Source organism: Balaenoptera acutorostrata, chromosome 13, assembly GCF_949987535.1.
Source record: "Balaenoptera acutorostrata chromosome 13, mBalAcu1.1, whole genome shotgun sequence".
In the NCBI taxonomy this organism is placed as follows: Eukaryota; Metazoa; Chordata; class Mammalia; order Artiodactyla; family Balaenopteridae; genus Balaenoptera; species Balaenoptera acutorostrata.
This window is the reverse complement of record NC_080076.1, coordinates 73,917,615-73,938,421: the sequence shown is the minus strand read 5'-3', so window position 1 is coordinate 73,938,421 and position 20,807 is coordinate 73,917,615. Positions and strand designations below refer to the sequence as shown.

Genomic DNA, 20,807 nt, shown 5'->3' with positions numbered 1-20,807 from the left:
TCTAGTGATGCTTGGCCCAGTGCTCAACTCTCCTGTCTTGATAACTCTGCAGCCCTCTCAGTGGTTAAGAACCAGAACTTGGCTGTCAGGAAAAACTCTGGGTCCTCAGCCCCGCTGGCCTGGGAGGTTGCTGACTGGTCATCCATCTCTTCATTCATTTAACAAATCCTTATTGAGAAGGGACTACATGCCTAGCATCAGTCTCTGCCCCCATGGAGTTTACCTGTGGAGGGGGAGATGGGTGGTATATTCCCAGCACAAGTGATCATCACATTATGACTGAGGTTGGTACTGCTGTGGAGGTCAGGATGCTACAAGAATGGACAACAGGGGTGCTCACCTGTCTCAGGGGGTCTGGAGAAAGTGACGTTTCAATTGACATCTGAAGGTTTGGCTCCTCAAACTCTTTTCAGCTTTGCCATCCCTTTGTTTTCTCCTTCCTGGGAGATGAGGCTGGCAGGAGCCCAGTTATGGGGGATTTTGATCAACCAGATTAAAGACATTGTCCTGGGGAGCCATGGAATGTTGTTGAGCAGTGGAGGGACACTGAATGAAATGGAGCAGCAGGAAGGTGGCTCTAGCAGCATCCCAGGGGAGATTAGAGGGCCTGTATTTGGGAATGTAGGCCTCTTAAGGCCCAACAGAAGGGGGAAAATCCAACATTTATTGAGTGCTGTGTGCCGGACTCTGTTCTAAGCATGTGGTATGTATCAACTGATTTCATTTTCCCTACAGTCTGAGGTTGGTTCTTTATTACTCTCGTGTGCAGAGTAGAAAGCTGACATTCAGAGAGGTTAGGAATTGCACAAGGCCACACAGCTAGCAAGTGGAGCAGGGACTCAAGCCCAGACCTGCCTGCCACCTAGGGCAGTGTTCTGGTCTTCTCTGGAACAGCCCTTGTATTCATTTCCTATTGCCACTTTACAAATTACCACAAATTTAGGGGTTTAAAACAGTACATATTCTCCCACAGTTCTGGAGGTCAGAAGTTCAAAATGAGTATTAAGGGGTTAGAATCAGGATGTTGGCAGGGCTGGTTCCTCCTGGAGGCTCCAGGGTAGAATCCATTCCTTGTCTCTTCCAGCACAGAGGCTGCCTGCATTCCTTGGCTTGTGATCTCAGAGCTCTGCTTCCTTCATCACCCTACTGCCTTCTCCTCCCTTTTATCTCCTGCCTTCCTCTTCTGAGGCCCCTTGGATTATACTGGGCCCACCTGGATAATCCAGAATAATCTTCCCATCTCCAGATTCACAACTTAATCACATCCGTAATTTAATCTCACGAGCACTGAAGGAACCAGAGAGGATAAATGACTTGCCCAAGGCTACACAGCCCAAGGCTGAAATGGAGTTCTCATTCGGTGTGGCTTGTTCATGCCTTAAAAGAAAGTCCAAAATAGGCACAGTTTGGTTTTATGGAGAATCCTGCATGTCACAGAAAGCATCTCTGAAGGTTCCCTTTGGTTTGAGAGCCTCTCTTGTGAATCTGCTTTAGCAACTGATGATCAGGAAGATAGAGGAATCATTTAGCTTTAACTAGGATATTAGGGATCCATGAACAGTAAAGATCAATCACAAATAAATACCAAGGAGTGTGGGAATTGAGATACAGATTAGATATACACTAGGATCTGACAATTCCTGGAACAAATGGGGCAGAGCTGGAACCAGCCCCTGAGCCTTCTGGTCCAATGGGATGGACGTTTGTTGGAGGACAGAGTGGGATGAGAAAGCCAATACGGCCTCACCCCACTCCCGTCCAGGGCAGGCATTGTTAATCAATCACTGTGCTCTTCCCAGCCAGGCCTGGATGTGGCCTCAGATTCCCTTAAACAGAGAGCTCCAGGATTCCAGAACCAACCAACTGGAGTTGGGCATCAAGATGAAGCCTGATCTGACAAAACTATAGTTCAAAAAGATACATGCACCCCTATGTTCATAGCAGCACTATTCACAATAGCCAAGGCACAGAAACAACCTAAATGTCCATTGACAGATGAATGGATAAAGAAGATGTGGTGTATATATACAAGGGAATAGTAATCAGCCATAAAAAAGAATGAAATAATGCCATTTGCAGCAACATGGATGGACCTAGAGATTAAAGTGAAGTAAGTCAGAAAGAGAAAGACAAATACCATATGATATCACTTATATGTCAAATCTAAAATATGACACAAATGAACTTATCTATGAAACAGAAACAGACTCACAGACATAGGGAACAGACTCGTGGGTTGTTCAGAGGGGGCTGGGGGCGGGAAGTGTTGGGAGTTTGGGATTAGCAGATACAAACTATTATATATAGAATGGATAAACAACAAGGTTCCACTGTATAGCACAGGGAACTATATTCAATATCCTGTGATAAACCGTAATGGAAAAGAATATGAAAAAGAATGCATATGTATGTATAACTGAATCACTTAGCTGTACAGCATAAATTAACACAATATTGTAAATCAACTATACTTCAATAAAGTAAATTAAAAAAAAAAAAAGAATGAAGCCTGATCGGCCACCTTGGAACGACAGTTTCTATGGGAATAAACAGAGGCGTCTTTGCAGGCCTTGAAGAGCTCCACGTCTCTCTCAGGCCCCAGTATCCCTATATCAGGCCTTAGATTTCAGAATCCTACTTAAAAAAAAAAACAACACAAAAAGTGAAAAAACTCACCTTAAGGCTTATCACTCCAAGGAAGAAAAAGCCAAACTTCCCCGCCATGTTCAGAATGGTGGCCCAAGACTGTGGCTTCTGATTGGCCGGAGCAGCGCGACTCCGCCTGTTCCTCGCTGGGCCGGGTGGGGCTGTGAGCTCCGACCTCCACCTCTGGCCTCCGGCCTCCGAGGCCCAGCTGGCTGGGAACCCAGCGTCGTCCCTCAGCCTGGCGTGGCTCCCAGCTGATAACACCTGAGCCTCATTATTATAGCCTTGGGTTGGCTCGGGAGGTGAGAGGCCTCCTGGGGGCCTGCAGTAGCCCGCACTCAAGGAAGGAGGAAAAGGCAATTTCCATAAATCCATCCAGAGGCCGGATTCTCCCAGCTCCTCTTTCAGGATCTCCCCTCCCCCAGCCCCAGTGTGCTCCATCTTCCTGGAAGGCTGCTTCCTCCTTCTCCTTCTCCCCTCCATCCTCTACTTCCTCCCCCTTCCTCCTCCGCGCCCCCCTCCCCGTCCCCTGCTCCTTCATCCAGAGCAGATGAGGAAACTGAGGCTCAGCGAGGTGAAAGGACTTGCCCACACAGCTAACAGTGGTGGAGACAGGGATTCAATCAAATCGGGTCTGTCTGATCCCAAGGTCTCCGTTCTTAACTACGATTCTGTGGATTGAGAAGGTGACCTGTCCTGGGATCCAGAATGTGTTCTTAATGGAAATGTTTGTATCAGTGGTTTTGAAACTTGAGCCAGCATCAGAATCCCTTGGTGGCTTGTTAAGAGCCTGCATTTCTAACAAGCTGCCAGGCAAGGCTGCTGCTGCTGGTCCAGAATCCATGCTTTGAGTACCACTGGTCTGTATTAGTGACAAACCTTTAGATGGTGATGTATAGGATCCCCCTTGCACGGTGGAAATTCCTCTCCTTTGAACCAGGAGACTTGGGGCTGCTGCTCTACTGCTAACTGTTGGGTGACCTTGGGTGAGTCCCTTACCTTCTCTGGATCCAATGTTCCCATCTGTACAGTAAGGATTTGCATGGGCAAGCCTGGCAGAGTGGGGAGGAGAGGAGTTTGGAGTCAGGCTGGGTCTGACTTCCGACCCTAGGAAGCTGTGTGACTTTGGGCAAGTGACTTAACCTCTCTGTGCTTCCAGTTATTATCTCTGAAATGAAAGCATTAAACCAGATAGTTTCTAAGTGTAAATCTCACTGAATTAAGGGTTGAGGATGGTGGGGAGAGAAGATGAGGTTTTCGGGCTGGTCATGTGGTGAAGGACATGTTTCCCCACTTGCCAAACTTCTGGAGGCCCAAGAAGAGCAGATGTCCCTTCTTCCCACTCCCTCCCTCCTTTCCTTCCTCCCCCTTCCTTCTTCCTTTTTTCCCTCCCTCCCCTCCCTTCCTTCCTTTTTTCCTTTCCTTCTTTCCTATGCCCCCTCCTTCCCTTTTTCTCTGTTACCTTTTCCCATCCCCTCCCCCACCCCTCCCCTTCTCTTTTCCTTTTTTCACAGGTTATTTTCAGCAGCCCCAGCTTTGGAATCAGACAGACCTGGGTTCAGTCATGCCCCTGTTGGCATGATCTGGGCGCCTTTGGCAAAATGACTTTCCCTCCGTGGCCCCAGAATCCTCATCTGTAAAATGGGCCAGTTTCACCTCCTGCAGCGTTGTTGGTTCACTACTTACTCCACGGAAAGCACCTGGCACAGGGCAATGCACACAGTGGGCCCTTCTGTTCTTTAGTTTGGGGGCTAAAGGCGGGGCTCTGGAGCCAGATGGCCTGGTTGGAATCCCAGCTTTGACACCTACTAGCTGTGTGGCCTTGGGCAAGCGACTTAACCTTTCTGTGTCCCAATTTTCTCATCGCAAAATGGGGGCAGAAATAGTGCCTGCTTCCTTCCTTCATAAGGATTAAGTACCAAGTTTCTAGCACACTGCCTGGCTGTTAGCTATTTAGATTATTCAGTGATGATGGTGATGTTGCCAGGCACCGTGCTTAGCGCTGGGGATAGAGCAGGGGACAAAACACAGACTCTTCCCCAAGTAGTTCCTAGTGCAAGGGAAAGAGACACCCTAACAAGCTGGGACAACACTGCATCAGTGCTGTGATGGGGGGAGCCCAGAGCAGTCCCCCAAGGGGCAGGGAAGTCTTACCTGGGAGGTGGCCCCAAGCTGAGACATCAAGAGAGAGTGGGCGACTCTTTGAATAATAAACATGTTCGTAGGAAATTTGTATAATAAAGTAATTGGACAAGTGTGCAATGGTGTGCTCACTATAGTCGAAAAGTTGAAAGTAACCTAATCATCCACCCTCAAAGTATTGTATTGATTAAATAAACTACGGTACATTGAGTAAATGAAGTAATCAGCAACTTTTAAAATATGGTAAGGGGGCTTCCCTGGTGGCGCAGTGGTTGAGAATCTGCCTGCCAATGCAGGGGACACGGGTTCGAGCCCTGGTCTGGGAAGATCCCACATTCCGCGGAGCGACTAGGCCCGTGAGCCGCAATTACTGAGCCTGCGCGTCTGGAGCTTGTGCTCTGCAACAAGAGAGGCTGCGATAATGAGAGGCCCGTGCACCGCGATGAAGAGTGGCCCCCACTTGCCGCAATTAGAGAAAGCCCTCGCACAGAAACGAAGACCCAATACAGCCATAAATAAATAAATAAAAATTTTTTAAAAAATTATAAAATATGGTAAGGTATATATATATACACACATATATTTTATATATATAATCATTGAATGCAAAAGCAGGTTACAATATGGTACACAGAGCATGACTGAGCCATTTTACGTTTATATATAAAATATATATGTGCATGTGTTCATACCAACATGTTAATGATCTTTATCTCTGGGGAGCTGGGTTTAGGATGAAAACCGAATTTATATTTAAACAACACAAGTTCTGAACTTAGTTAAAGGTTTGATGTAGTTAGCTTTCTAGAAGTGGTACATGAATGTATGTATATTCCAATGATGGATAAGATTTTTGCTTCCCTGTAACATTTACTAAAATCACATATTACAGAACATTTTAATCTTTGTTCATTTGATACTTAAAAAAAAAAACACATTGCTATTTTAATTTAACACCTCACCCCCCCAAAAAAAGGAAGCAGGAGGTCATCAGGCCACGAATAGGGGCAGGAAGCAGGAAGGGCATCCAGGTGGAAGGAACAGCACGCACAAACGCCTGGGGTGAGGAGGTGACCCAAGGTGGTGGGATATCCGGCAGCTAGTCTCGCTTGGACGTAGTCTGTCTGGAGCTCCGGAGGCCCTTGCTGGGAGCAGACGTGCTTCCCACAGCTGCCCGGGGCCCACATGTGCTCCTGGTTTGTGCTCAGACGGTGGGCACAGCTCCCAGCTCCCAGAGGGGCGGGTCGTCCCCAGCAGGCCTTGCCGCCAGCCACCACCCACGACAGGCAGGCTCCCCTGACAGCCCCGCTCCACGCAGCTGGCCGCCCCCGCCCTCGGCTCAGCCCGGCTTCCTGCCCCTCCCTCCCTCCTCCCTCCAGCTGTTTCTCTGGCAGAGGTCTGTCCCATTCAGGACAGCAGCCCTGGTGAGCAAAGAGCGCAGGACAGACCGGGGTCTCCCTGGGAGCCTCCAGGGGAATGAGAATGTTCTAGGGGGTGCTGAACTCTGGGCTATTTGAGGGGCCCTTGAATGAATGGATGAACCGCTTTCTGGGCAAACGGCCACAGCCAAAGGACAGGGCGATTTCAAGAGAGAAGTCGGGGAACACGGGTCTCCTGCACAACCTCGAGTGGCCTGAGGTCACGGAACCCTTGGGAAGACCTGGGCGGAGACCAGCCACAAGGTATCACGCTCGGCTCTGACATCACCCAGAGGCGCCAGGAAAGGGGAAATGGTAATAGAGAGAGAAGTTCTTTGGTTCTTGGTAAAATGTAATTTTTGTCAAAATGGAAATAGCTTTATTATGATTTTCAGATTTCCAAAGTAATGCATGCTAATTGTAAAAAAAAACAGCGAGGTCACCATAGTTATAAAAGCAGTAAGCTCAGTGCTTCCCTTCGGTTAATGCTCGCAACAACCCTACGAGGGAGATGCTTTCCTTGTCCACATCTTATAGGTGAAGAAACTGAGAGTCAGATTGGGGGGTGCGGGGCTGGGTGCTGAGATCCAAATGACATGAGAGTCTGCATAGCCCACCTTCTTAGCTGCTGGACTGTCCTACCGCTCAGCTATGGAGAGGAAAGAAGGGGTTCCTAACCCAGAGGTGAACCTTCAGGTGCCTCTCTGTAGCACTCTCACTCACCCTCTCACTACTTGACCTATGATGTTTGTTGAGTGCCTACAATGTACCAGACACATAGGAGTATCTAAATGTGGACACACACATGCTTTTCCAACATCTCGTTTGGTACCTTACCTTGTCCTTAACCACGGATCATGAACCTGCATCTGTATTTTCTATGTTCCTCCAATATACATTTTAATGGCTGCGCAGAGAGGGTGACTTGGGACTTATTAATCATTCCTCCATGTGGTTGCTTCCTTCTTCTTCCTCTTTTTTTTTTTTTTTTTCATTATTATAAACAGCACTGCAAAGGCTGCTCCTAGTACATCATCTTTGCGTGTTTGGGCCTGTGGATACCTTTCCTAAGGTGAAATTGCTGGCTCAAATGTTCGCGTGTTTTTAAGTCTTTTGAGGCTATTGCCCTGGAAGGTTGTGCCGGCTTGCACTCCCCTGGCACAGTATTGGGGTGTGATATTCTCACAGACTCACACACACTGGTTGCTACCCATCTCCTAAAACTTCCCTGATGGGAAAGGTGAGAATAACATCTGGCTGCTTGACTTTGCATTCCTTCATTCATGCTGAGTAACCTTTATAATCTTATTGTTCATTTTATGACTATCCTGTTCAAGTCTATTCCTATTTGTTCCTTGCTGGCATGTTTGTCTCCTTTCTTATTGATATTTAAGAGTTCTTTGTATATGAAGGATATGAACCCTTTGCCAGTGGTATCTGTTGAAAATATTCCACTCCCCTCTCTGCTTTCAAATTAGCACAATTTAAATGGGTGAGCCATTTGGACCAGCGTTTGGCAAAGTTATGAGCAAATAGCACATCATTATACTCAAGTAACTGTTACTTGATGTCAGTCTGATCATTCAGACCTATGTGGTTCAGAGAGGCCAGCGAGCAAGTGGCTGAGCCTTGGGTCTACCTTCTCTCTCCGTGCAAGGGCCCAGCCCCCAGTTTCCTTTTTGTCATCCCCGACCTCCTTTTCAAGACCAATCTTCCCTGTAGTTCTTGCTGTTGAATTACACTGAGTCGAATTAGACTCAGGACTTCTCAAAGGGCAATCCTGGGACCACGAGCATCAGTTTTTTGAGTCAGAATCTCTGAGTGTGGGGTATAGGAGTCTGCATTTTGAACCAGCACCCCCAGTGATTTTGACACACCCTAAAATTTGAGAACCACTGAGCTAAGTGTCTTTTCTTTTTGCCCTTTGTCCAAGTTTCTGGGTTCTTTGTTGCACACTGAGGCTTCTTTTTTTCCTTTCTAAGCAAATATCTATGCCCTTCTGTGAGTCTACACGCCCTGTGTCAGCAGCTGAGGCCAGGAGACAATGGTGGAGAAGAAGCAGAACTTGGTCTTGTACCACAGAAAGTCAGACCACATCATCCAGCATTCGGGCTTTGACGTTAGTTTAAGCCACAGAGCCCTTTCTTCCGATGAAAATATATGGAGAAGTGCAATTTGAAGACAGATAAAAGTGAAGTTTTTCTAGTAGAAACAGAAGTGGAGGACGCCAGATGGCAGCTCACTGAACCTCACTCTCACTGCCGAAGGGCCTCTCGGAATCCTCATGGCTCTCGGGGGCAGGTTGAAAACTGCAAAGTCTACTCCAAATTGTTAAGACACCAAAGTTCTTAACCACTGCTGAATTTGCTGTGTGACCTTAGGCAAGGTACTCTCATTCTCTGGCCCTAATCATCTCATTTGTAAATAAGGAGGTTGAATGTTGTATTAGGGTAGTAGCTGCAGTAACAAATAGACCCAAGCGTGTATAATGGCTCAAACAAAACAGACATTTGTTATAAGGCAGGTACTTGTGAGTGGAGGGTTGTCCTCTTGCACATAGCGATTCAGTGAGCCATCTCACATTCCGACTATCCCTCGGACATCATTACCGAGGAAAGAAAGCATGGAGGGGGTGTGTTTGCTCCTTAACTGTTTTCTGCCACACATGAGAACTAGTCATGTGACCAATCTTGTTGCAAAGGAGGCTGTGAAATGTAGCTCTTGGCAAGAGTGGCTCTTTCCCATCTATGGCTGTGTACTGTGGAAGGGAGAACGAATTTTTGTGGACAGCTAGCTGTCTCTGCCACAAATACGGTGACCTTTGGGTCTCTTCCAGTCTCTGATTCTAAATTCTAAATTTTCATTAGTTAATCTTAAAGATAACATGGTGATGTTGGACCCACAAATACTTTCCTATCCTCAAAATAATCCCCATCAAATAGACTGAGTAAATTCCCACATTCCAGGCCCCTAAACATGGATTTCCTTGAAACCTAGGCAACTGCCATTCTCTTTCCCTCCTGGAAAAAGGAAACAAAAATAACAATGTTGTTGAGCTAATCACATTTACGAACCAAAGGTTTTTGTATCCACTATCTCATTGAATCTCCCTACAACACTACATGGAAAGGCTTCATGATTAGAATTCCCTTTTTATAAAGGAAGAAAATGAGGCTCAGAGAGGTGAAGGGACTTGCCCAAAGTCACACAGCTCATAAGCAAAAGAACTGGGATTTGAACTCAGAAAATCCACCTTCTGTCCTAGGGTCCTACTGCACATTGGAGTGCATGTGTACAAGGATGCGTGTGTATGTGTGTGTCAGTGCATGTATGGGGTTAGGGTAGCGGTTTTCCTTGGGCTGTATTTCCCTAGGGCGGGGTATAAGGAAGTGGAAGTGAAGGAATCATTGTCCAAGTCCCCAGAATGGGCCAAGCTTGCTGTTTAGAAGGCAGCCGGGTCGTTGTCTTGGGCCGAGGAAGCCCACTGTGACTAAGTATCATAGTCACTGGCCAGAAAAAAGAGAAGGGGGTGGCGTGTGAGGACACAGCTGAGGTTGTGTGTGGGTCCTGGATGCCACCGAGGCCTTGACTGGGCCGGGCACGTAGTAGGTGCTTGTGGATGATTTCCTGTGTGAATAAACCCACAGAGGAGTGAAAGCTGTACCTGTGCAAGAACCTAAGATGGGTCAGCCCAGTCCCTGCTTTTAAGGCCTTTGGGGGAGGGGAGGCAAACTTGTCACATAGACTTTTATTCAGTCACTCAATAAACATTTATTACCACCTGCTCTGTGTCTGGCACTCCACAAGGCAGGGTGATGGAAAAGACAGGATTCCTGCCCTCGTGGGACTGTGGAGGGGCAGTGAGGGTAGTTACATTGGCCCCCGTATTAGATCTGAGGAAAGTGAGGCCCTGATTGGTTGAGCGACATTCCCAAGGTCAGTTGGTAGGATTAAGACCCGGGGCTCTGGTTCCCAGGTCAGGACTCCTTATGTGCCCCTGGCTGAGGGTGAGGCCCTAGCCTTGGGCCTGGGATGCAGGGTTGGCTTCTGGCTCCCAGGACGTGCTGTTTTCAGGCAAAATTAGGACACCAGTTAATTTACAATACTTCTCTTTTGGAACCTCTATATTTTTGCAGCGTTGGGCACAAGCATGATAGAGGAAGAGTAGAATTTCTTGCCCTGCTGGATGGAAGCCAGAGGCCATGTTAATTCTACACAGTGCTGTCAAAGAAAGAAACATTAATGTCAGGCTGGCATCGGCTGACAGCGTGACATGGCATGAACTCCACAGCCACCTGCTCTAGGGTTCAGACCCCGTCTCTGCCTTTTAACCTCCTTCCTCCTCCGAGTCCTCATCTCTAAGGGGGGCGGATACTCTCAGGGTCTACTACTTCACAGGGTTGTTGGGGGTTAAATGAGTTAATATACATAAAAATATACACGAGCACAGCACATGGCCAGCTCAACGAAGGCGCTTCTATTTTTATTGCCGGGGAAGTGGGCACTGATATTCACGTTTGTACGCAGGGGCTGATGTGGGCATCTTGTGCCCTGTGACCTCGGGTTCCCAGGATAGAAAAGGTCATTTCGGTCAGTCTCCTGGCTTCATGGCTTGCCCCATGGGGGAGTTCTGGGCTCTGTGGGCAGTGGGGGGTGTCCCACCCACCATAGACACTCTGGCAACCTTGGAAGTATCAGCAGCTGACTCAGCAGAAGGGTCAGCTGCTATCCAGGCAGAATGTCAGAATCGGTTCTGCTTTCTTGGGGTACGTGACTTGGGTCCTCTGATCTTGGCCCTGGGATCCCGCTGAGAGCAGCTCTTGTGCAAGGAGGCGGGTTGGGTGGGTGGCGGGGCAACTGGTGCAAGAAACAGTGGCTAGCGTGCTCAGTTTTTCCTCCTGGAGCTCAGGGGTCAGAGACACAGGAGGCCTGGTGGGGCGTAGCCAGGCAGACCTGGGTTCTGGTCTTGGGAACCAACCACCTGGGTGAGCAAGTCACATGACCTCTTTGAGCCTCAGTTTCCGCTTGTGTCAGAGTTGTTGAGTTCTGCAGTGTTCAATCAGTGATCTGGGGGTGGTGGTTAGGGCCAGGGAACATTGAAAATACGCCCATCCCTTGTTATCAGAATTTGTTTGAACAGTTGTCAGAACCTATGAATTCCGGGGTGTGGGATGAACAAATTGCTCAGATAGTCAGTGTATGAGCCCGCTGCTGCTATAACAACCGCTGCAAACTCTGTGGCTTAAAACAATACACGTTTATAATCATACCTTTCTGGAGGTCAGAAGTCTCAAAGGAGTTTCACCTGGGCCTTTTCGACCCAGGCCTTTTCGATTGTTGAAGACACTCCCATCCGTGCCTGCCTGGTGCATTCAGTGCCCAAACTACCCCGGGAGCAAAGAGGGGGTAGCTTTGATCGGGGAAGTCAGGAAATAGTGTCTGGAGAAGGGAGCATGTATCTGAGCTGGTTCCAAGGATGAGTTGGCCTTGAGTGCCTGGAGGAAAACTTGGCCAGAAGTAAAACATATTTCTGGCTGGGAGAGCAACGTGAGCAGAGATTTGGAGGCTTGACGAGTGAGGAGTATCTGATGAGGCGAATGGAAGCAGGGCACAGCCGGAGGGAGCCCGGATGTTCTGCAGGGCCTTGAAGGTCCCACGCAACTTTCTGGGTGGTCCAGTATGCCCCATCTCACCGGAACAGCATCTTGCTGTCCCCAGACCTTGCCCTCGCCAAACTTGGTGCTTAAACTTGAACATCTGGATGAGTGAAGATTCCAGACAATCTCAAGTTAATTGAGTTTGAAATTCCAACTTGGCAGAAGGGCATGTTGGTTAGTGGCTTCATCTCCTTGGTTGTCTGGTCCAGAAACCAGCTCGGAGGAGAGAATATTTCTTTGCATTGGTGGCTTTCCTGGCTGAATGCTGGGTCTCCTCTCCTAGCACATCCAGGACTTGCTGACAGCTGTAGGCGCGGAACTTGGGAGAAACGAGGTGTTTCCTTCAGGGTTAAAGAGAGTTGGCTTAGGGTGGCACCTGTGGCCGGCCTGGGGTATGTTTACTGCGGGGAGAGGGACTTGGCCACTGCCCACCGGAGCCAGATGAACCGGGCTGGGCATTGAAGGGTCCGCTGGCCCCCGCCATCGCTGGGGGGTAGAGCTGACTGACGTCAAGAGCAGGTCTTCGGGGAGTTCAGGCAATTTTCAGTCTCTTCTATGACAGATGCAACTCACAGGGGGCCTTCTTCAATGGTCAGGGATTTGGGTCAGGAAGAAAAACGACATCCCTTGAGTAAGAAAGAAACGGCCACCCGGGGTAGAAGCGGGACTCTGCCAGCTCACGGACCTGTTTTGAAACCCACTTCTGCCCTCGCTGGCTGTGAGACCTTGGAGAGGACACTTAACTTCTCTGAGCCTGTTTCCTCCACTGTAAATTGGGGGTGATTAAAGGGTTTTCCTCATGGGGGGGGGGTGTTGGCTGGCTTACGTGAGATGCAGAGTGGCACAGAGTTGGGGCTGAAGACCAAATGCGGCCTGAGCATGAGGGGCTGGCTCAGGTGGTGGGCGGAGCAGCGGGGGCCGGAAGTCCTGAGCTGTGAGAGGCTAGAAATGGCAGGTGTGGATGGTGTCAGGGTCGGAGCTTCACCCCAAGCTTCCCCTCCACTTCCCGGCTTGGCCTGAAAACACGGCAGGGTCTGGGTAGAGACCCCAGATCACAGGTCTCTCTTTTCCTGGGACCAGTGGGGCCTGACTGACTTAAACGGGCCTTTGTTTTTCTGTGTTTCCCTGCCCTCCTGTGAAAAACCTCAGACACGAGGGAAATCAGCACCAGGGCCCTGGAGAAGGGTAGGGCAGCTTCCCTGAGCCTGGCTGGGCGGTGCTGCTCATCTCCCCATCACTGACTCCTAGCGGGCCTGGGGGGAGGGGATTCATCAGGCTGGGGCCCGGGGCCTCCTCCCCGTCCCACTGGGCTGGCCCTGGCTCCACACATCCTGTCTGCTCCATATTCTCGGCCCCCTCCCAGCTCTGGCAGCTCACGCTTTCCAGGGGGCTGGGAAGCCAGCAGCGCCCCCAAATTTCTCCTTCCAAGAGTTTTTGTATTGTTTCCACTGTCTGAAGGGACAGGTAGCTTTCATTCGCCGAGACCACGCCGGACTTCTGCCCAATCCTGCTTCCCGCCTCCAAGATCCTCTTCGGGGGCCAGTCGTTCCTCTCCTGGTATCACACAGACCCGTCAGAAATGTGGGAGATGGGGCAAACGGTCCCATTTTACAGCTGAGGAAACTGAGGCCTGGAGAAAACATGTGTGCTCACCCCTCCTCCATTCCCTAATTCACAGCCTCCCTCTCTGCCTTGGGAACACGTCCCGTCTCCAGTGGCCCTGGCTTTTTGTGCTTTGATGGGGCCCTCAGAGTAATGATTCAGTTTGGAGTAAGGCAGACCTGGGTTCGAATCCTGAGTCGCTTGATGACCAGCTGGGTGATCTCGGGTCGGTTCCTCTCTCTCAGCCTCGGTTTCCCCACTTGTAAATGAGAGTGTTGGCAGGTTCTGCCCTGAGTTGTGTGGTGAGAATTAAAGGAGATAATCCATGTAAAGGGCTTAGCACTCGGTCCCACACTTAGTGGGTCCCTGCAAAGACTTCTGGGCCCTGAAAATGGGGTACGTGGCAGGTCCTTGGTAAATACTTCCTGAAATGAGATTGAATTCTTTAATCACCCCTTTCTGCTCCAAGCCCCAGACTGTTGGCAGCTATTTTTTTCCTGTGAAGGATAAGGCTCAGATTGAGGCTCAGAGAGGTTAATTGACTCCCTAAGGCCACACAGCTCACAACGAAAGGAGTCAGGCTCCTGATGCCTCGCCCTTCGTTTACCTGGACACCACAAGGGCTGTTCCTATTCTCCTGGTCCCTTCTCCAGAGCTCACCTACCCTCCTCCTCTGTGATTTCCAGGCCTTTCCACTGATGCCACAGACTCTCCCTACACCAGTCAGGGTTATCTCATTTATCTTTGATAGCTCGATCAAAACTTATGAATCTCATGCCCCATCCCTCAGAAGACTCTTCTCATCCAGATGTTCCACTGAAAACCAGAGGGATCCACTCCTTCACCCTGAGGTGTTTGCAGCTGATGACAGCTCGCAGGAGAGGGGTTTGTGAGCCTGGTGCCTTAAGCCAGCACAGCGTGTCCACAGTGGTGGACCCTCAGGCTCTGTGGACACAGGTGAGGGGAGCCTTTGGCCCGGGATCTTCCTGGAGGTTAGTAAGCGGCAGCCTCCCCTGCTTCAAGGACCTGATGACAGGCAGTGACTGAGTCAGTTCCATGGACGTCTGTGTTACCACTTCCTCATACCTCCACTGGGACCTCTCTGTTCCTCCCTTTTCTTGTAGAATTGTGTTGACTTTTTTTTTTTTTTAATGTGACAAAGCTGCACATCATCAGAGCTCAGAGAAACCTAGCAGGGCTGGGAGGCCATGAGGGTAAGTGTTGCAATCTTGGCACACCCATGTCTACACTGCTTGCCTGCCTGCCTGCCTGCCTGCGGCTTTCTGCCAGAGACCACGGGCCGTGGTGATTGAGGGTGGTTAAGGCTGTGTCCTGTGACCTGGAAGAAGAGACTGGGGTCCCTGTCACCTTCTGCTGAACTGGTAAAACTGTTCCCTCACTCGGGCATCCTTCCTTCCCTGTGTGGGCATTGGAGCCGGTGCCGGGAGACCAGGGGGAGAAGCACAGCTCGTCAAGGTGTGTTTGGAGAGGCAGGATGGCATGGTGGTTGGAGCTTCTGGAATCCGACTGCTTGGCTTCAAATTCCTCGCCTTCCTAGTTCTGCAGCCTTGGTTTCCTCATCTGTGAAATGGGAACGACACTGCCTCACAGGGCCTTTGGTTGGGGGGGGGGACATGGGTCTAGGGGAGGGCACATTTTATTTTATTTTTTATCTTTGTTATTTTGGTATTTGCCGTGCCATTTGTTTAAAGGAAAGAACCTGGGGTTGGGGAAGTTGGAATTGGGCGTTCATGTGGGGGATGCACTTAGCTGGGGGCCCAGAGCTCGGTAAGCATGTGGCGTTCACAACTTTGTCTCTAGGTGTCCGTGTCCCTGGCAATGGGGCAGATTTAGTGAGAAGCTCTGCTTTCTTGCTGTGGCGCTTTGGCAAGTCGCTGTGCCTCGCTGAGAGCCGTGTTCTTGATAACTGGGGCTGCGTCAGCTCCATCTCTGGTGGTTGTAAGGATGCAGGGCTGACGTCAAAGGCGGCCCTGGCCCTGGGGCAGCCATCAGTTCTGGAAGCATCTGAAAGGCCTCTTTGGGCGTCCTCTGGCTCCCCTGGTCGGGGTGGGGGGACGGTGGTTGGCTGCTTTCTCCCCTAGGATGTCGTATGGAAATGCTGGGGGCACCCCAGACACTCGGGTTCCTTAGGGGGCTCTGAAGCTCATGGGGTGCAGAGCAGGGCCACTGTGGGGAACGGAGTAGAAGGCTGGCTGCCTGGCCCCTGCCTTCTCAATGCACCTCCTGCCCCCGGGACCCCTCCAGCCCTTCTGGCTCTCCCTCCACTCCTCTCCCCTCCCCCCTCCTTTCTTCGGCAGCCGGTGCTCTGAGCCAACCAACATCTTCCAGAGCTGGAGCGGATGGAGCATCTTTGGGCAAAACCAAGCACTTACCTGCACCCTGAATCGTGGGCCCTCATTAACCCTTAGTGAGGGAATGAACACATGAGCCCCAACAGCAGAGGGCCACCCCCTGATATTTTGGAGGACAGGATCTGGGGCATCACTTGAAGCCCCCTCTTTCCCTTACGGAAAACCAACCCTGACTAAAGTTATTTTGAGGTCATGTGCCTTATTTTTAAAACACACATAATTCTTTTGAGGACATACACTTTGTAAAAAAAAAACAAAAGCATGGGACTTTTGTGTTCAACATCGTAATATTCCCGTCCGTTTAAAGACCAAAATTGTGTCCCTTGGAAATCTTTGGCTCAGCTCCAGGGAGAGGGCCCTCACCTGATTCTTATCTCTGTGGTTCATTTGGAGAAACTTGGGGTAGAGAATGCATGGATCGTCAGGTCTGAGGGGGGACACTCACAGACAATTGAGTCCCCTTCCCTTGCTTCTCTGCTGTGTAGGTGAGGAAACAGAGGCACAGAGAGGTTAAGTGACTTGCCCAAGGTCACACAGCTGGTAAAGGCAGAGCCAGAGTTTGAACCCAGACAGCATTAACCACAACACTTGCATTCCCATTAGAGGAAACTGAGGCCCAAACGTGATGTCAGAGAAAGAAGCCTGGGTGTCCAGACCATTTCTTCAGCCGTGCTGGCTCCTGAGCTCGGGCAGGGTCTGAGCCCCATGTCCTCAATGCTGGACCAGAGGGCATCTTCAGGGTCATCTGAAATATCTACAGGTTCGAGGCTCAGAGAGGGGAAGAGATTTGTGCAGATTCTTTGAAAATTAGGAGTAGAGTTGGGCCTGGAACCCAGGGCTCCTACCTCAGCATGGTTTCCCTCCGGGGAAGATTCAAGGACGTGGGTTTGGACGGGAAAGACAGAGCTGCTCTGTGGGTCTCAGTTTCCCCTGATGTCGAAAGGGGGGTTGAGAACCCCGGCCCACTGGAACCTGTCTGTGGCCAACTTTTTACCAGCCTGCAGAGAAACGAAAAGAGAGAACACAGACAATCGGGTGATTGTTTTTTTCACAAAGTGAAATATTTTCAGCTGAGAAGGATGAGTCCATGTCCCATCGATTTTTGTCGGTATTAACATACTGTTTGTTTTCTGAAATGGTGAAGATGGTCAAAGACAGTTTTAATTCTGCCGTGCCCTTACTTGGCAAACCTAGAAAAGTGGTAAGTCTAGGACAGTCTCAGAAGCATTTGGGAAATGTAACTGGTTCAGGAGTTCGCCTGAGCTCAGAGGGTCTCTTGGGCTCCTTTGAGGTGAGGGAGGGCACGGGTGCAGCTGAGGTGGGGCGCCCAGAAAGAACTGAGAAATTGGGCGTGGAGATGAAGGCTCCGGCTGCCAGCGCCAGGGCTGGACTTCAGAGAGGAGGACGTACCTGGCACACCATGGGCTCCCTACGGGGGCAACAGGATGCCACGGTTGCCATGTGAGGCCTCCGTCATGACTCAGAGGCCAGGCAGTGGGCGGGGAGGGAGAGGACTGGGGGAGAGAGAATGAAAGGGGGAGATGCTGATCGTGGGTCAGAAGGACACAGGAGGGGGCTGGGAAGGGGTGAAGGGAGCCTGCTCTGGCTGGGACAGAGGGCGAGATTTTGGTGGGAAGGGGGCTGAGTGGGGAGGAGTTGAGAAGGGGTCGTAGGGCCTCTGTCGAGGTGGTGGATACACAGGAGAGGAATGAGTAAAAGACAGTCCCAAGAGGCTTGTTGTGGCTTCTGAGCTGGATATCTGTCTTAGGCGGGGGCTCCCCAGAAGCAGAGCCTGAGGTGAGGATTTGGTGAAGGGGAGGTGGTGAGGGTGTGTCTCAGGCAGGGCTGGGATTTGGTGAGGGAAGGGAGGCAGGGTCATGCCATTTCAGGGTTGGATCTCATCTTTATTGAACATTTTGATATTTTGCTCATCGTGCCTTTTATGCATTAGCTTCGATTTTTCAATACTGCATGAAAGTATTATTTATCCTGATTAGTGGGTTTGTGGGGGGCACACACTTAAATTTGCATTCAGGGATCGGGCACAGGGAGGAGGTCAGCAAGAATATGGTCTCAGGTGGAGACTAGCCTCAGCCTGTTACCAGGGGGGTGGGTGGACTCTGGAGCCTGAATTGTACCCCATGGCAGTCGGGGAGAAGCAGCTCCTGCTTGGCTGAGGGCAGTTCTCAGGAGAAGGGGGCAACGGTGAGCTGTGATATCTAGCGTTCTCTGCAGCTGTGGGATGGGTGCCCCCCTCTGGTAAAGGGGATCTGGGCTACCAACACCTACTACAATATTCTTTGTGGTTCTTTGAGAGATGGCAGTAAAATTTGAATTATTTATAAGTGCTTATGGCTGCTGGACTGTTTCTTTGAATGTGACTGTGCTAGAGCTTCTAGGGCGCAGCTTCTATTCCTGTTATAGAATGGATGAATGAATGAATGCTCGCAGCAGGGAGGGTGTCCTGGCTTGGGGGGAGGGGAGCAGGATGGTGGGCGGAGCTAGTGTGGCTGTGGACCTCACCTGAGGGGTGGGCTCATTTCAAGTTGCTCGTTCATTTCCTTAGAAGGTGGGAGCTGGGGAGAGGAAGGCCAAAGTGGAGTAAGTATCTATGATTCTGGCCATGGAAAGAGGAGCAGAGGGAGGAGGAACCTGGCTTTGGGTTTCTTAGGACTTGGAATTATATCTTTGTATTCCTAGCTGCTTGCCTGCTACCTGGCAGATAATATGGGCTCCGTGAGGTTTCCTGAATGTATGAATGAGAAATATGTAATCTGTGAGCAGATATTTACACCTCAGTGTGAAAGAAGCTCTGAGACGAGGTTTTGTATACTCACACTCCCTTATGACTGTACCACATTCATGTCTGGGGCAATGCCAGGCAATCGTAAGAATCGTAATCATACTTGACAACACTAATAATAGAAACAGTGATAGATTATTTACTGAGAACTTAACGTGGACCAGGCATTGTTCTGGATGCTCTGTATTCCTTCTCTTATTTAATTCTAATACCAACTCTGTGAGGTATGTAGTATTACTGTTCAGTCTTGCAGATCGGGAAAGTGAGGCACAGAGAATTTAAGCAACAAAGAAGTCTCACAAGTCGTAAGTGGCAGAACTGGGATTTGAACTTGGATTGCCCAGCTCCAGAGCCTGCCCTCTTCACTATCACACGTTGAGCATGGCTTTGGGTTCAAGTCCTGGTTCCTCCATTTTTTAACTGTGTGACCTTGGGCAAGTTGCTTGACCCCCCTCTGAGCTTTAGTTTCCTCAGTTGTGAGGTGAGGGTAGTATCAGGGCCCTTGGGAGGCTGGAGCAAAGTGAGAGATGGGAAGGATCCTGAGGGCTCACGGTGATGGTTCCCACGGCTCAGCATCACGGCGGTTTCAAGGGTCCCCACTTGTGGCTACAAACTGCGGGGGCCCTTGGAAACCTACACCAGTGAGACATTGCCAGGATTCTTGGCAGGAGGGTGAGGAAGAGGGATGAGGGAGACAAAGGCTCTTCTGTCAGCCACTTGGGGCCCGTCCCAAGTTGGGAAGATGTGAGTCCTATAAGGGAGAGACAAGGAGTGCCTGGGCGTGGGGTGGGCACTCTGTTGCCCGCCAAGATTTGTTCTTCATGAGAAATGGGTGGAAAATTATTTTGGATCCTTTCCTGAGGGGCGGGGATGGCCAGGGCCCGTTCATGGAGGGGAGAGGTTTCTCCACACTCCAGGAATGCGATCACGGCCTTATTTTAAAACAGAATGAAAGCAGAAAACAGCTTCAAGTCGGCAGCTGCTGGGGGCTGCTCAAGGCGGCCAAGCCAGCTCCAGAAAATGGCTTCCCATGGGCTCAGGCTCCAGGCTCTGAGCTCGGGGTCGACCCCAGAAATCTGCTGACTGGTCTGTCACTACCCTGTTCTGTGCCTCCTCCAGCCTGAGTGCCTTCTTCTCTGGGAACCTACAGGCTCCAGATCTACCCTTTGGGGTTGTTGAGGGTGCCTCGGGCCTAAATTTGTCTCCCACACTCTGCAGATAGTTTCATACACTGCAGAATTCATTTCTGATCCCAGTCTACATGGCTCTGAAGCTTTTTTTTTTTTTTGATGGATTAAATCACAGCATAGCCAGTGCAAAGGAAGGGCTTAAGACTTGTTTGCTCATCATAAAAGAAAGGGTTTGAGAGCCCCAGACACTATTAAGAATAAGTGGGGAATGACACACACACACACACACAATGATTTCATGTAATACTGTAACACATACACGATGATGAACTCTAACAGTAAGAGACTGGAAACAAGCCAAGTGCCCGTGCCCAGGAGACTGGTTAAGTAAATGAAGGCAAATCCAATAATGGAATACTATGCAGCCATCAAAAAGGATGGGTGCTTTTTACACACTGATATGAAATCATCTCCAAGTTATATTGTTAGGTAAGAAAGACAAGTTGTAAAATAGTGTGTGTAATAGACCAACTTTTATGCAAAAGAGGGAAGAACTTGGATATATATTTGTATTTGTTTAAAGACACTCTGGAAGGAGACATAAGAAACAAAAGGATTTGGGTACAGTGGGGACTGGGTAGATGGTGGCAGGATAGAATGAGGATTTGCATTCTAACCTTTTTATAATTTTAGATAATTTTGAACATCACCAAGTAGATGGAGTTGTGTAGCTTAGTCAAAAATTTAAATTTAAAAAGCCAACTTAGAATTGTGACTGGATGCCCATTAGGCTAAAGCAAGTGCCACTGTGAAGAGATATTATAAACGCTAATGTCCGTGGCTTTCATCACCGTTATCTCTTTGACCATCACAAGAACATATTTGGGATTTTAAGCCTACTCTACCTGACTCCAGCTTCCTCGATGTCACAAGGAGAAAGTTCCTTCTGGTCTCCTTGAACCTGGTCTGAGAGGGTCATGTTTGAGGTTTATGTAGGACCCACTCTTTCCTCCAGCATCCGTGTCATCCTGGTGGCT

At 49.7% G+C, this 20,807-nt stretch overlaps 1 protein-coding gene across 4 annotated transcripts in view; it reads left to right on the top strand.

Annotated features, from left to right (window-relative positions):
- The first annotated feature begins 6,211 nt into the window (after positions 1-6,211).
- Positions 6,212-20,807, top strand: part of CMKLR1 (chemerin chemokine-like receptor 1) — a 40,098-nt gene continuing 25,502 nt past the window's right edge. The window contains exon 1 of one of the 4 annotated variants that reach the window (XM_057527420.1): positions 6,212-6,470. The gene's annotated coding sequence lies outside the window, so the exon portion shown is untranslated. Of the gene's footprint in view, positions 6,522-14,789; positions 14,942-20,807 lie in introns of those variants that run through there. The other 3 variants (XM_057527422.1, XM_057527426.1, XM_057527425.1) reach the window with 3 other exon arrangements.